At 50.0% G+C, this 12,218-nt stretch overlaps 19 non-coding genes and 3 pseudogenes across 19 annotated transcripts; all 22 read left to right on the top strand.

The window, feature by feature from the left end:
• Window positions 1-88: 88 nt before the first annotated feature.
• On the top strand, window positions 89-252 carry LOC135036621 (U1 spliceosomal RNA). The gene has a single exon (XR_010231320.1). It is a non-coding gene; the product is annotated as a U1 spliceosomal RNA (small nuclear RNA).
• A 152-nt stretch (window positions 253-404) lies between these two features.
• LOC135036694 (U1 spliceosomal RNA) lies at window positions 405-540 on the top strand (annotated as a pseudogene).
• A 698-nt stretch (window positions 541-1,238) lies between these two features.
• Window positions 1,239-1,402, top strand: LOC135036776 (U1 spliceosomal RNA). Its single transcript, XR_010231437.1, has one exon. It is a non-coding gene; the product is annotated as a U1 spliceosomal RNA (small nuclear RNA).
• A 152-nt stretch (window positions 1,403-1,554) lies between these two features.
• On the top strand, window positions 1,555-1,717 carry LOC135036641 (U1 spliceosomal RNA). Its single transcript, XR_010231339.1, has one exon. It is a non-coding gene; the product is annotated as a U1 spliceosomal RNA (small nuclear RNA).
• A 674-nt stretch (window positions 1,718-2,391) lies between these two features.
• Window positions 2,392-2,555, top strand: LOC135036713 (U1 spliceosomal RNA). The gene has a single exon (XR_010231380.1). It is a non-coding gene; the product is annotated as a U1 spliceosomal RNA (small nuclear RNA).
• Window positions 2,556-2,707: 152 nt separating this feature from the next.
• On the top strand, window positions 2,708-2,870 carry LOC135036653 (U1 spliceosomal RNA). The gene has a single exon (XR_010231351.1). It is a non-coding gene; the product is annotated as a U1 spliceosomal RNA (small nuclear RNA).
• Window positions 2,871-3,544: 674 nt separating this feature from the next.
• Window positions 3,545-3,708, top strand: LOC135036620 (U1 spliceosomal RNA). Its single transcript, XR_010231319.1, has one exon. It is a non-coding gene; the product is annotated as a U1 spliceosomal RNA (small nuclear RNA).
• Window positions 3,709-3,860: 152 nt separating this feature from the next.
• On the top strand, window positions 3,861-3,996 carry LOC135036710 (U1 spliceosomal RNA; annotated as a pseudogene).
• Window positions 3,997-4,694: 698 nt separating this feature from the next.
• On the top strand, window positions 4,695-4,858 carry LOC135036607 (U1 spliceosomal RNA). Its single transcript, XR_010231306.1, has one exon. It is a non-coding gene; the product is annotated as a U1 spliceosomal RNA (small nuclear RNA).
• Window positions 4,859-5,010: 152 nt separating this feature from the next.
• Window positions 5,011-5,173, top strand: LOC135036630 (U1 spliceosomal RNA). Its single transcript, XR_010231329.1, has one exon. It is a non-coding gene; the product is annotated as a U1 spliceosomal RNA (small nuclear RNA).
• Window positions 5,174-5,847: 674 nt separating this feature from the next.
• Window positions 5,848-6,011, top strand: LOC135036766 (U1 spliceosomal RNA). The gene has a single exon (XR_010231428.1). It is a non-coding gene; the product is annotated as a U1 spliceosomal RNA (small nuclear RNA).
• Window positions 6,012-6,163: 152 nt separating this feature from the next.
• Window positions 6,164-6,326, top strand: LOC135036652 (U1 spliceosomal RNA). Its single transcript, XR_010231350.1, has one exon. It is a non-coding gene; the product is annotated as a U1 spliceosomal RNA (small nuclear RNA).
• Window positions 6,327-7,000: 674 nt separating this feature from the next.
• Window positions 7,001-7,164, top strand: LOC135036619 (U1 spliceosomal RNA). Its single transcript, XR_010231318.1, has one exon. It is a non-coding gene; the product is annotated as a U1 spliceosomal RNA (small nuclear RNA).
• A 152-nt stretch (window positions 7,165-7,316) lies between these two features.
• LOC135036693 (U1 spliceosomal RNA) lies at window positions 7,317-7,452 on the top strand (annotated as a pseudogene).
• Window positions 7,453-8,150: 698 nt separating this feature from the next.
• On the top strand, window positions 8,151-8,314 carry LOC135036606 (U1 spliceosomal RNA). The gene has a single exon (XR_010231305.1). It is a non-coding gene; the product is annotated as a U1 spliceosomal RNA (small nuclear RNA).
• A 152-nt stretch (window positions 8,315-8,466) lies between these two features.
• Window positions 8,467-8,629, top strand: LOC135036629 (U1 spliceosomal RNA). Its single transcript, XR_010231328.1, has one exon. It is a non-coding gene; the product is annotated as a U1 spliceosomal RNA (small nuclear RNA).
• Window positions 8,630-9,303: 674 nt separating this feature from the next.
• Window positions 9,304-9,467, top strand: LOC135036701 (U1 spliceosomal RNA). Its single transcript, XR_010231376.1, has one exon. It is a non-coding gene; the product is annotated as a U1 spliceosomal RNA (small nuclear RNA).
• A 152-nt stretch (window positions 9,468-9,619) lies between these two features.
• Window positions 9,620-9,782, top strand: LOC135036651 (U1 spliceosomal RNA). The gene has a single exon (XR_010231349.1). It is a non-coding gene; the product is annotated as a U1 spliceosomal RNA (small nuclear RNA).
• Window positions 9,783-10,456: 674 nt separating this feature from the next.
• On the top strand, window positions 10,457-10,620 carry LOC135036618 (U1 spliceosomal RNA). The gene has a single exon (XR_010231317.1). It is a non-coding gene; the product is annotated as a U1 spliceosomal RNA (small nuclear RNA).
• Window positions 10,621-10,771: 151 nt separating this feature from the next.
• Window positions 10,772-10,934, top strand: LOC135036628 (U1 spliceosomal RNA). Its single transcript, XR_010231327.1, has one exon. It is a non-coding gene; the product is annotated as a U1 spliceosomal RNA (small nuclear RNA).
• A 674-nt stretch (window positions 10,935-11,608) lies between these two features.
• On the top strand, window positions 11,609-11,772 carry LOC135036690 (U1 spliceosomal RNA). Its single transcript, XR_010231370.1, has one exon. It is a non-coding gene; the product is annotated as a U1 spliceosomal RNA (small nuclear RNA).
• Window positions 11,773-11,924: 152 nt separating this feature from the next.
• LOC135036650 (U1 spliceosomal RNA) lies at window positions 11,925-12,087 on the top strand. The gene has a single exon (XR_010231348.1). It is a non-coding gene; the product is annotated as a U1 spliceosomal RNA (small nuclear RNA).
• Window positions 12,088-12,218: the final 131 nt, after the last annotated feature.

The raw sequence follows: 12,218 nt of genomic DNA, 5'->3' as shown, positions 1-12,218 counted from the left end.
AGAGTTCCCTTGTGCTGCCTCAGTTGAATCTCCTTTACTTGACAGAGATGTGCCTGAGCAGCGGCCCTCACCAGCCCTATCCCAAATCATACTTATTTTGCATAGGAGATACCATGGTCATGAAGATTGTTCTCCCAGGGTGAGGTTCATTCATTGCATTCTGGGTATGCTGACCCCTGTGATTTTCCCAAATGTGGGAAACTCGACTGCATTATTTGTGGTAGTGGGGGACTGTGTTTGTGCTTTCCTCTGGTCAGCTCTGGTAAAAGTCAGATTTCTTTGTCTCAGATCTTCCTCTAGCCTTGTTCTTCTTTCGAGAGTTCCCTTGTGCTGCTTCAGTTGGATCTCCTTCACTTCACAGGGGGGAACCCGAGCAGCGACCCTCCCCAGCTCTAGCCCAACTCCTACTTACCTGCCAGGTGAGATACTATGATCATGAAGGTGCTTCTCCCAGGGCAAGGCTCAACCATTGCACTCTGGGTGTGCTGCTCCTGCGATTTCCCCAAATGTGGGAAACTTGACTGCATAATTTGTGTTTCCCCTCGTCGGCTCTCGTATAATTCAGATCTCTTTGTCTCAGGTCTCTCTCCAGCCTAGTTTGCTGTCTGTTTCCACTTCTCTTTTCTTGAGCCGCTCCCTTCTATGCCCTTGCGCACTATCCTGACTTCTCCCGTCTGCTTACTTCGTGCCTTCCAACGCACAATGCGAACTACAGGTAGTGCTGCAGGGCCCACACCCTTTTACTTGCCTTACAGAGTAGCTCTGGAGCAGTTACAGTGCCCAGCTGCTGCAAGAAATCAGCTTGAATGCTTCAGGGGCTGGGGCATAGCCAACATGAGCCCCACACCGAAGGAGGGAGGAGGTGTGTAATGCAAACTAGGGGTCATCCAAGCGCTGCAAAAGGCCGCCATGCCCTGCACGCCCCTTTTCTCTTTTCATATGCAGACGAGGGTTGAAGCCAACTTTGACCCACTGCTTGGATGACATCACCATATGCAAATCCATCTGCTGCAGGCCTTCCCCCAGGAATGCTTGCACTAGTTGTTGCATTTGGTTTGTTGTTTGGGGGTGCTTCAGTATTAGGCAGCCTTCTGCCCTCACATGTTCATCTGAAAATATGTGTTCTCCCTGCAGTTGTTGTCCCCAGATGAGAGTTCCCTTGTGCTGCCTCAGTTGAATCTCCTTTACTTGACAGAGATGTGCCTGAGCAGCGGCCCTCCCCAGCCCTATCCCAAATCATACTTATTTTGCATAGGCGATACCATGGTCATGAAGATTGTTCTCCCAGGGTGAGGTTCATTCATTGCATTCTGGGTATGCTGACCCCTGTGATTTCCCCAAATGTGGGAAACTCGACTGCATTATTTGTGGTAGTGGGGGACTGTGTTTGTGCTTTCCTCTGGCCAGCTCTGGAAAAAGTCAGATTTCTTTGTCTCAGCTCTTCCTCTAGCCTTGTTCTTCTTTCGAGAGTTCCCTTGTGCTGCCTCAGTTGGATCTCTTTCACTTGACAGGGGGGTGCCCGAACAGCGACCCTCCCCAGCTCTAGCCCAACTCCTACTTACCTGCCAGGTGAGATACTATGATCATGAAGGTGCTTCTCCCAGGGCAAGGCTCACCCATTGCACTCTGGGTGTGCTGCCCCTGCAATTTCCCCAAATGTGGGAAACTTGACTGCATAATTTGTGTTTCCCTTGGTCGGCTCTCGTATAATTCAGATCTCTTTGTCTCAGGTCTCTCTCCAGCCTAGTTTGCTGTCTGTTTCCACTTCTCTTTTCTTCAGCCGCTCCCTTCTATACCCTTGTGCACTATCCTGACTTCTCCTCCCGTCTGCTTACTTTGTGCCTTCCAATGCACAATGCAAACTACAGGTAGTGCTGCAGGGCCCACACCCTTTTACTTGCCTTACAGAGCAGCTCTGGAGCTGTTACAGTGCCCAGCTGCTGCAAGAAATCAGCTTGAATGCTTCAGGGGATGGGGCATGGCCAACATGAGCCCCACACCAAAGGAGGGTGGAGGTGTTTAATGCGAACTAGGGGTCATCCAAGCACCGCAAAAGGCCGCCATGCCCTGCACGCCCCTTTTCTCTTTTCATATGCAGATGAGGGTTGAAGCCAACTTTGACCCACTGCTTGGATGACATCACCGTATGCAAATCCGTCTTCTGCAGAACTTCCCCCAGGAATGCTTGCACTAGTTGTTGCATTTGGTTTGTTGTTTGGGGGTGCTTCAGTATTAGGCAGCCTTCTGCCCTCCCATGTTCATCTGAAAATATGTGTTCTCCCTGCAGTTGTTGTCCCCAGATGAGAGTTCCCTTGTGCTGCCTCAGTTAAATCTCCTTTACTTGACAGAAATGTGCATGAGCAGCGGCCCTCCCCAGCCCTATTCCAAATCATACTTATTTTGCATAGGAGATACCATGGTCATGAAGATTTTTCTCCCAGGGTGAGGTTCATTCATTGCATTTTGGGTATGCTGACCCCTGTGATTTCCCCAAATGTGGGAAACTCAACTGCATTATTTGTGGTAGTGGGGGACTGTGTTTGTGCTTTCCTCTGGTCAGCTCTGGTAAAAGTCAGATTTCTTTGTCTCAGATTTTCCTCTAGCCTTGTTCTTCTTTCGAGAGTTCCCTTGTGCTGCCTTAGTTGGATCTCCTTCACTTTACAGGGGGGTACCCGAGCAGCGACCCTCCCCAGCTCTAGCCCAACTCCTACTTACCTGCCAGGTGAGATACTATGATCATGAAGGTGCTTCTCCCAGGGCAAGGCTCACCCATTGCACTCTGGGTGTGCTGCTCCTGCGATTTCCCCAAATGTGGGAAACTTGACTGTATAATTTGTGTTTCCCCTGGTCGGCTCTCGTATAATTCAGATCTCTTTGTCTCAGGTCTCTCTCCAGCCTAGTTTGCTGTCTGTTTCCACTTCTCTTTTCTTGAGCCGCTCCCTTCTGTGCCCTTGCGCACTATCCTGACTTCTCCTCCTGTCTGCTAACTTTGTGCCTTCCAACGCACAATGCGAACTACAGGTAGTGCTGCAGGGCCCACACCCTTTTACTTGCCTTACAGAGCAGCTCTGGAGCTGTTACAGTGCCCAGCTGCTGCAAGAAATCAGCTTGAATGCTTCAGGGGCTGGGGCATAGCCAACATGAGCCCCACACCAAAGGAGGGTGGAGGTGTTTAATGCAAACTAGGGGTCAGCCAAGCGCCCCAAAAGGTCACCATGCCCTGCACGCCCCTTTTCTCTTTTCATATGCAGACGAGGGTTGAAGCCAACTTTGACCCACTGCTTGGATGACATCACCATATGCAAATCCATCTGCGGCAGGCCTTCCCCCAGGAATGCTTGCACTAGTTGTTGCATTTGGTTTGTTGTTTGGGGGTGCTTCAGTATTAGGCAGTCTTCTGCCCTCCCATGTTCATCTGAAAATATATGTTCTCCCTGCAGTTGTTGTCCCAAGATGAGAGTTCCCTTGTGCTGCCTCAGTTGAATCTCCTTTACTTGACAGAGATGTGCATGAGCAGCGGCCCTCCCCAGCCCTATTCCAAATCATACTTATTTTGCATAGGAGATACCATGGTCATGAAGATTTTTCTCCCAGGGTGAGGTTCATTCATTGCATTTTGGGTATGCTGACCCCTGTGATTTCCCCAAATGTGGGAAACTTGACTGCATTATTTGTGGTAGTGGGAGACTGTGTTTGTGCTTTCCTCTGGTCAGCTCTGGTAAAAGTCAGATTTCTTTGTCTCAGATCTTCCTCTAGCCTTGTTCTTCTTTCGAGAGTTCCCTGGTGCTGCCTCAGTTGGATCTCCTTCACTTCACAGGGGGGAACCCGAGCAGCGACCCTCCCCAGCTCTAGCCCAACTCCTACTTACCTGCCAGGTGAGATACTATGATCATGAAGGTGCTTCTCCCAGGGCAAGGCTCAACCATTGCACTCTGGGTGTGCTGCTCCTGCGATGTCCCCAAATGTGGGAAACTTGACTGCATAATTTGTGTTTCCCCTCGTCGGCTCTCGTATAATTCAGATCTCTTTGTCTCAGGTCTCTCTCCAGCCTAGTTTGCTGTCTGTTTCCACTTCTCTTTTCTTGAGCCGCTCCCTTCTATGCCCTTGCGCACTATCCTGACTTCTCCCGTCTGCTTACTTCGTGCCTTCCAACGCACAATGCGAACTACAGGTAGTGCTGCAGGGCCCACACCCTTTTACTTGCCTTACAGAGTAGCTCTGGAGCAGTTACAGTGCCCAGCTGCTGCAAGAAATCAGCTTGAATGCTTCAGGGGCTGGGGCATAGCCAACATGAGCCCCACACCGAAGGAGGGTGGAGGTGTGTAATGCGAACTAGGGGTCATCCAAGCGCTGCAAAAGGCCGCCATGCCCTGCACGCCCCTTTTCTCTTTTCATATGCAGACGAGGGTTGAAGCCAACTTTGACCCACTGCTTGGATGACATCACCATATGCAAATCCATCTGCTGCAGGCCTTCCCCCAGGAATGCTTGCATTAGTTGTTGCATTTGGTTTGTTGTTTGGGGGTGCTTCAGTATTAGGCAGCCTTCTGCCCTCACATGTTCATCTGAAAATATGTGTTCTCCCTGCAGTTGTTGTCCCCAGATGAGAGTTCCCTTGTGCTGCCTCAGTTGAATCTCCTTTACTTGACAGAGATGTGCCTGAGCAGCGGCCCTCCCTAGCCCTATCCCAAATCATACTTATTTTGCATAGGCGATACCATGGTCATGAAGATTGTTCTCCCAAGGTGAGGTTCATTCATTGCATTCTGGGTATGCTGACCCCTGTGATTTCCCCAAATGTGGGAAACTCGACTGCATTATTTGTGGTAGTGGGGGACTGTGTTTGTGCTTTCCTCTGGTCAGCTCTGGAAAAAGTCAGATTTCTTTGTCTCAGATCTTCCTCTAGCCTTGTTCTTCTTTCGAGAGTTCCCTTGTGCTGCCTCAGTTGGATCTCTTTCACTTGACAGGGGGGTGCCCGAACAGCGACCCTCCCCAGCTCTAGCCCAACTCCTACTTACCTGCCAGGTGAGATACTATGATCATGAAGGTGCTTCTCCCAGGGCAAGGCTCACCCATTGCACTCTGGGTGTGCTGCCCCTGCAATTTCCCCAAATGTGGGAAACTTGACTGCATAATTTGTGTTTCCCCTGGTCGGCTCTCGTATAATTCAGATCTCTTTGTCTCAGGTCTCTCTCCAGCCTAGTTTGCTGTCTGTTTCCACTTCTCTTTTCTTCAGCCGCTCCCTTCTATACCCTTGTGCACTATCCTGACTTCTCCTCCCGTCTGCTTACTTTGTGCCTTCCAATGCACAATGCAAACTACAGGTAGTGCTGCAGGGCCCACACCCTTTTACTTGCCTTACAGAGCAGCTCTGGAGCTGTTACAGTGCCCAGCTGCTGCAAAAAATCAGCTTGAATGCTTCAGGGGATGGGGCATGGCCAACATGAGCCCCACACCAAAGGAGGGTGGAGGTGTTTAATGCGAACTAGGGGTCATCCAAGCACCGCAAAAGGCCGCCATGCCCTGCACGCCCCTTTTCTCTTTTCATATGCAGATGAGGGTTGAAGCCAACTTTGACCCACTGCTTGGATGACATCACCGTATGCAAATCCGTCTTCTGCAGAACTTCCCCCAGGAATGCTTGCACTAGTTGTTGCATTTGGTTTGTTGTTTGGGGGTGCTTCAGTATTAGGCAGCCTTCTGCCCTCCCATGTTCATCTGAAAATATGTGTTCTCCCTGCAGTTGTTGTCCCCAGATGAGAGTTCCCTTGTGCTGCCTCAGTTAAATCTCCTTTACTTGACAGAGATGTGCATGAGCAGCGGCCCTCCCCATCCCTATTCCAAATCATACTTATTTTGCATAGGAGATACCATGGTCATGAAGATTTTTCTCCCAGGGTGAGGTTCATTCATTGCATTTTGGGTATGCTGACCCCTGTGATTTCCCCAGATGTGGGAAACTCAACTGCATTATTTGTGGTAGTGGGGGACTGTGTTTGTGCTTTCCTCTGGTCAGCTCTGGTAAAAGTCTGATTTCTTTGTCTCAGATTTTCCTCTAGCCTTGTTCTTCTTTCGAGAGTTCCCTTGTGCTGCCTTAGTTGGATCTCCTTCACTTTACAGGGGGGTACCCGAGCAGCGACCCTCCCCAGCTCTAGCCCAACTCCTACTTACCTGCCAGGTGAGATACTATGATCATGAAGGTGCTTCTCCCAGGGCAAGGCTCACCCATTGCACTCTGGGTGTGCTGCTCCTGCGATTTCCCCAAATGTGGGAAACTTGACTGTATAATTTGTGTTTCCCCTGGTCGGCTCTCGTATAATTCAGATCTCTTTGTCTCAGGTCTCTCTCCAGCCTAGTTTGCTGTCTGTTTCCACTTCTCTTTTCTTGAGCCGCTCCCTTCTGTGCCCTTGCGCACTATCCTGACTTCTCCTCCTGTCTGCTAACTTTGTGCCTTCCAACGCACAATGCGAACTACAGGTAGTGCTGCAGGGCCCACACCCTTTTACTTGCCTTACAGAGCAGCTCTGGAGCTGTTACAGTGCCCAGCTGCTGCAAGAAATCAGCTTGAATGCTTCAGGGGCTGGGGCATAGCCAACATGAGCCCCACACCAAAGGAGGGTGGAGGTGTTTAATGCAAACTAGGGGTCAGCCAAGCGCCCCAAAAGGTCACCATGCCCTGCACGCCCCTTTTCTCTTTTCATATGCAGACGAGGGTTGAAGCCAACTTTGACCCACTGCTTGGATGACATCACCATATGCAAATCCATCTGCGGCAGGCCTTCCCCCAGGAATGCTTGCACTAGTTGTTGCATTTGGTTTGTTGTTTGGGGGTGCTTCAGTATTAGGCAGTCTTCTGCCCTCCCATGTTCATCTGAAAATATATGTTCTCCCTGCAGTTGTTGTCCCAAGATGAGAGTTCCCTTGTGCTGCCTCAGTTGAATCTCCTTTACTTGACAGAGATGTGCATGAGCAGCGGCCCTCCCCAGCCCTATTCCAAATCATACTTATTTTGCATAGGAGATACCATGGTCATGAAGATTTTTCTCCCAGGGTGAGGTTCATTCATTGCATTTTGGGTATGCTGACCCCTGTGATTTCCCCAAATGTGGGAAACTTGACTGCATTATTTGTGGTAGTGGGAGACTGTGTTTGTGCTTTCCTCTGGTCAGCTCTGGTAAAAGTCAGATTTCTTTGTCTCAGATCTTCCTCTAGCCTTGTTCTTCTTTCGAGAGTTCCCTGGTGCTGCCTCAGTTGGATCTCCTTCACTTCACAGGGGGGAACCCGAGCAGCGACCCTCCCCAGCTCTAGCCCAACTCCTACTTACCTGCCAGGTGAGATACTATGATCATGAAGGTGCTTCTCCCAGGGCAAGGCTCAACCATTGCACTCTGGGTGTGCTGCTCCTGCGATTTCCCCAAATGTGGGAAACTTGACTGCATAATTTGTGTTTCCCCTCGTCGGCTCTCGTATAATTCAGATCTCTTTGTCTCAGGTCTCTCTCCAGCCTAGTTTGCTGTCTGTTTCCACTTCTCTTTTCTTGAGCCGCTCCCTTCTATGCCCTTGCGCACTATCCTGACTTCTCCCGTCTGCTTACTTCGTGCCTTCCAACGCACAATGCGAACTACAGGTAGTGCTGCAGGGCCCACACCCTTTTACTTGCCTTACAGAGTAGCTCTGGAGCAGTTACAGTGCCCAGCTGCTGCAAGAAATCAGCTTGAATGCTTCAGGGGCTGGGGCATAGCCAACATGAGCCCCACACCGAAGGAGGGTGGAGGTGTGTAATGCGAACTAGGGGTCATCCAAGCGCTGCAAAAGGCCGCCATGCCCTGCACGCCCCTTTTCTCTTTTCATATGCAGACGAGGGTTGAAGCCAACTTTGACCCACTGCTTGGATGACATCACCATATGCAAATCCATCTGCTGCAGGCCTTCCCCCAGGAATGCTTGCATTAGTTGTTGCATTTGGTTTGTTGTTTGGGGGTGCTTCAGTATTAGGCAGCCTTCTGCCCTCACATGTTCATCTGAAAATATGTGTTCTCCCTGCAGTTGTTGTCCCCAGATGAGAGTTCCCTTGTGCTGCCTCAGTTGAATCTCCTTTACTTGACAGAGATGTGCCTGAGCAGCGGCCCTCCCTAGCCCTATCCCAAATCATACTTATTTTGCATAGGCGATACCATGGTCATGAAGATTGTTCTCCCAAGGTGAGGTTCATTCATTGCATTCTGGGTATGCTGACCCCTGTGATTTCCCCAAATGTGGGAAACTCGACTGCATTATTTGTGGTAGTGGGGGACTGTGTTTGTGCTTTCCTCTGGTCAGCTCTGGAAAAAGTCAGATTTCTTTGTCTCAGATCTTCCTCTAGCCTTGTTCTTCTTTCGAGAGTTCCCTTGTGCTGCCTCAGTTGGATCTCTTTCACTTGACAGGGGGGTGCCCGAACAGCGACCCTCCCCAGCTCTAGCCCAACTCCTACTTACCTGCCAGGTGAGATACTATGATCATGAAGGTGCTTCTCCCAGGGCAAGGCTCACCCATTGCACTCTGGGTGTGCTGCCCCTGCAATTTCCCCAAATGTGGGAAACTTGACTGCATAATTTGTGTTTCCCCTGGTCGGCTCTCGTATAATTCAGATCTCTTTGTCTCAGGTCTCTCTCCAGCCTAGTTTGCTGTCTGTTTCCACTTCTCTTTTCTTCAGCCGCTCCCTTCTATACCCTTGTGCACTATCCTGACTTCTCCTCCCGTCTGCTTACTTTGTGCCTTCCAATGCACAATGCAAACTACAGGTAGTGCTGCAGGGCCCACACCCTTTTACTTGCCTTACAGAGCAGCTCTGGAGCTGTTACAGTGCCCAGCTGCTGCAAAAAATCAGCTTGAATGCTTCAGGGGATGGGGCATGGCCAACATGAGCCCCACACCAAAGGAGGGTGGAGGTGTTTAATGCGAACTAGGGGTCATCCAAGCACCGCAAAAGGCCGCCATGCCCTGCACGCCCCTTTTCTCTTTTCATATGCAGATGAGGGTTGAAGCCAACTTTGACCCACTGCTTGGATGACATCACCGTATGCAAATCCGTCTTCTGCAGAACTTCCCCCAGGAATGCTTGCACTAGTTGTTGCATTTGGTTTGTTGTTTGGGGGTGCTTCAGTATTAGGCAGCCTTCTGCCCTCCCATGTTCATCTGAAAATATGTGTTCTCCCTGCAGTTGTTGTCCCCAGATGAGAGTTCCCTTGTGCTGCCTCAGTTAAATCTCCTTTACTTGACAGAGATGTGCATGAGCAGCGGCCCTCCCCATCCCTATTCCAAATCATACTTATTTTGCATAGGAGATACCATGGTCATGAAGATTTTTCTCCCAGGGTGAGGTTCATTCATTGCATTTTGGGTATGCTGACCCCTGTGATTTCCCCAAATGTGGGAAACTCAACTGCATTATTTGTGGTAGTGGGGGACTGTGTTTGTGCTTTCCTCTGGTCAGCTCTGGTAAAAGTCAGATTTCTTTGTCTCAGATTTTCCTCTAGCCTTGTTCTTCTTTCGAGAGTTCCCTTGTGCTGCCTTAGTTGGATCTCCTTCACTTTACAGGGGGGTACCCGAGCAGCGACCCTCCCCAGCTCTAGCCCAACTCCTACTTACCTGCCAGGTGAGATACTATGATCATGAAGGTGCTTCTCCCAGGGCAAGGCTCACCCATTGCACTCTGGGTGTGCTGCTCCTGCGATTTCCCCAAATGTGGGAAACTTGACTGTATAATTTGTGTTTCCCCTGGTCGGCTCTCGTATAATTCAGATCTCTTTGTCTCAGGTCTCTCTCCAGCCTAGTTTGCTGTTTGTTTCCACTTCTCTTTTCTTGAGCCGCTCCCTTCTATGCCCTTGCGCACTATCCTGACTTCTCCTCCTGTCTGCTTACTTTGTACCTTCCAACGCACAATGCGATCTACAGGTAGTGCTGCAGGGCCCAGACCCTTTTACTTGCCTTACAGAGCAGCTCTGGAGCTGTTACAGTGCCCAGCTGCTGCAAGAAATCAGCTTGAATGCTTCAGGGGCTGGGGCATAGCCAACATGAGCCCCACACCAAAGGAGGGTGGAGGTGTTTAATGCAAACTAGGGGTCAGCCAAGCGCCGCAAAAGGCCACCATGCCCTGCACGCCCCTTTTCTCTTTTCATATGCAGACGAGGGTTGAAGCCAACTTTGACCCACTGCTTGGATGACATCACCATATGCAAATCCATCTGCGGCAGGCCTTCCCCCAGGAATGCTTGCACTAGTTGTTGCATTTGGTTTGTTGTTTGGGGGTGCTTCAGTATTAGGCAGCCTTCTGCCCTCCCATGTTCATCTGAAAATATATGTTCTCCCTGCAGTTGTTGTCCCAAGATGAGAGTTCCCTTGTGCTGCCTCAGTTGAATCTCCTTTACTTGACAGAGATGTGCATGAGCAGCGGCCCTCCCCAGCCCTATTCCAAATCATACTTATTTTGCATAGGAGATACCATGGTCATGAAGATTTTTCTCCCAGGGTGAGGTTCATTCATTGCATTTTGGGTATGCTGACCCCTGTGATTTCCCCAAATGTGGGAAACTTGACTGCATTATTTGTGGTAGTGGGAGACTGTGTTTGTGCTTTCCTCTGGTCAGCTCTGGTAAAAGTCAGATTTCTTGTCTCAGATTTTCCTTTAGCCTTGTTCTTCTTTCGAGAGTTCACTTGTGCTGCCTCAGTTGGATCTCCTTCACTTTACAGGGGGGTACCCGAGCAGCGACCCTCCCCAGCTCTAGCCCAACTCCTACTTACCTGCCAGGTGAGATACTATGATCATGAAGGTGCTTCTCCCAGGGCAAGGCTCACCCATTGCACTCTGGGTGTGCTGCCCCTGCAATTTCCCCAAATGTGGGAAACTTGACTGCATAATTTGTGTTTCCCCTGGTCGGCTCTCGTATAATTCAGATCTCTTTGTCTCAGGTCTCTCTCCAGCCTAGTTTGCTGTCTCTTTCCACTTCTCTTTTCTTCAGCCGCTCCCTTCTATACCCTTGTGCACTATCCTGACTTCTCCTCCCGTCTGCTTACTTTGTGCCTTCCAATGCACAATGCAAACTACAGGTAGTGCTGCAGGGCCCACACCCTTTTACTTGCCTTACAGAGCAGCTCTGGAGCTGTTACAGTGCCCAGCTGCTGCAAAAAATCAGCTTGAATGCTTCAGGGGATGGGGCATGGCCAACATGAGCCCCACACCAAAGGAGGGTGGAGGTGTTTAATGCGAACTAGGGGTCATCCAAGCACCGCAAAAGGCCGCCATGCCCTGCACGCCCCTTTTCTCTTTTCATATGCAGATGAGGGTTGAAGCCAACTTTGACCCACTGCTTGGATGACATCACCGTATGCAAATCCGTCTTCTGCAGAACTTCCCCCAGGAATGCTTGCACTAGTTGTTGCATTTGGTTTGTTGTTTGGGGGTGCTTCAGTATTAGGCAGCCTTCTGCCCTCCCATGTTCATCTGAAAATATGTGTTCTCCCTGCAGTTGTTGTCCCCAGATGAGAGTTCCCTTGTGCTGCCTCAGTTAAATCTCCTTTACTTGACAGAGATGTGCATGAGCAGCGGCCCTCCCCATCCCTATTCCAAATCATACTTATTTTGCATAGGAGATACCATGGTCATGAAGATTTTTCTCCCAGGGTGAGGTTCATTCATTGCATTTTGGGTATGCTGACCCCTGTGATTTCCCCAAATGTGGGAAACTCAACTGCATTATTTGTGGTAGTGGGGGACTGTGTTTGTGCTTTCCTCTGGTCAGCTCTGGTAAAAGTCAGATTTCTTTGTCTCAGATTTTCCTCTAGCCTTGTTCTTCTTTCGAGAGTTCCCTTGTGCTGCCTTAGTTGGATCTCCTTCACTTTACAGGGGGGTACCCGAGCAGCGACCCTCCCCAGCTCTAGCCCAACTCCTACTTACCTGCCAGGTGAGATACTATGATCATGAAGGTGCTTCTCCCAGGGCAAGGCTCACCCATTGCACTCTGGGTGTGCTGCTCCTGCGATTTCCCCAAATGTGGGAAACTTGACTGTATAATTTGTGTTTCCCCTGGTCGGCTCTCGTATAATTCAGATCTCTTTGTCTCAGGTCTCTCTCCAGCCTAGTTTGCTGTTTGTTTCCACTTCTCTTTTCTTGAGCCGCTCCCTTCTATGCCCTTGCGCACTATCCTGACTTCTCCTCCTGTCTGCTTACTTTGTGCCTTCCA

This window comes from Pseudophryne corroboree, unplaced genomic scaffold (genome assembly GCF_028390025.1).
Source record: "Pseudophryne corroboree isolate aPseCor3 unplaced genomic scaffold, aPseCor3.hap2 scaffold_652, whole genome shotgun sequence".
Classification (NCBI taxonomy): Eukaryota; Metazoa; Chordata; class Amphibia; order Anura; family Myobatrachidae; genus Pseudophryne; species Pseudophryne corroboree.
Note: the sequence above shows the minus strand (reverse complement) of the source record. Positions and strands in the feature narration are given on the sequence as shown.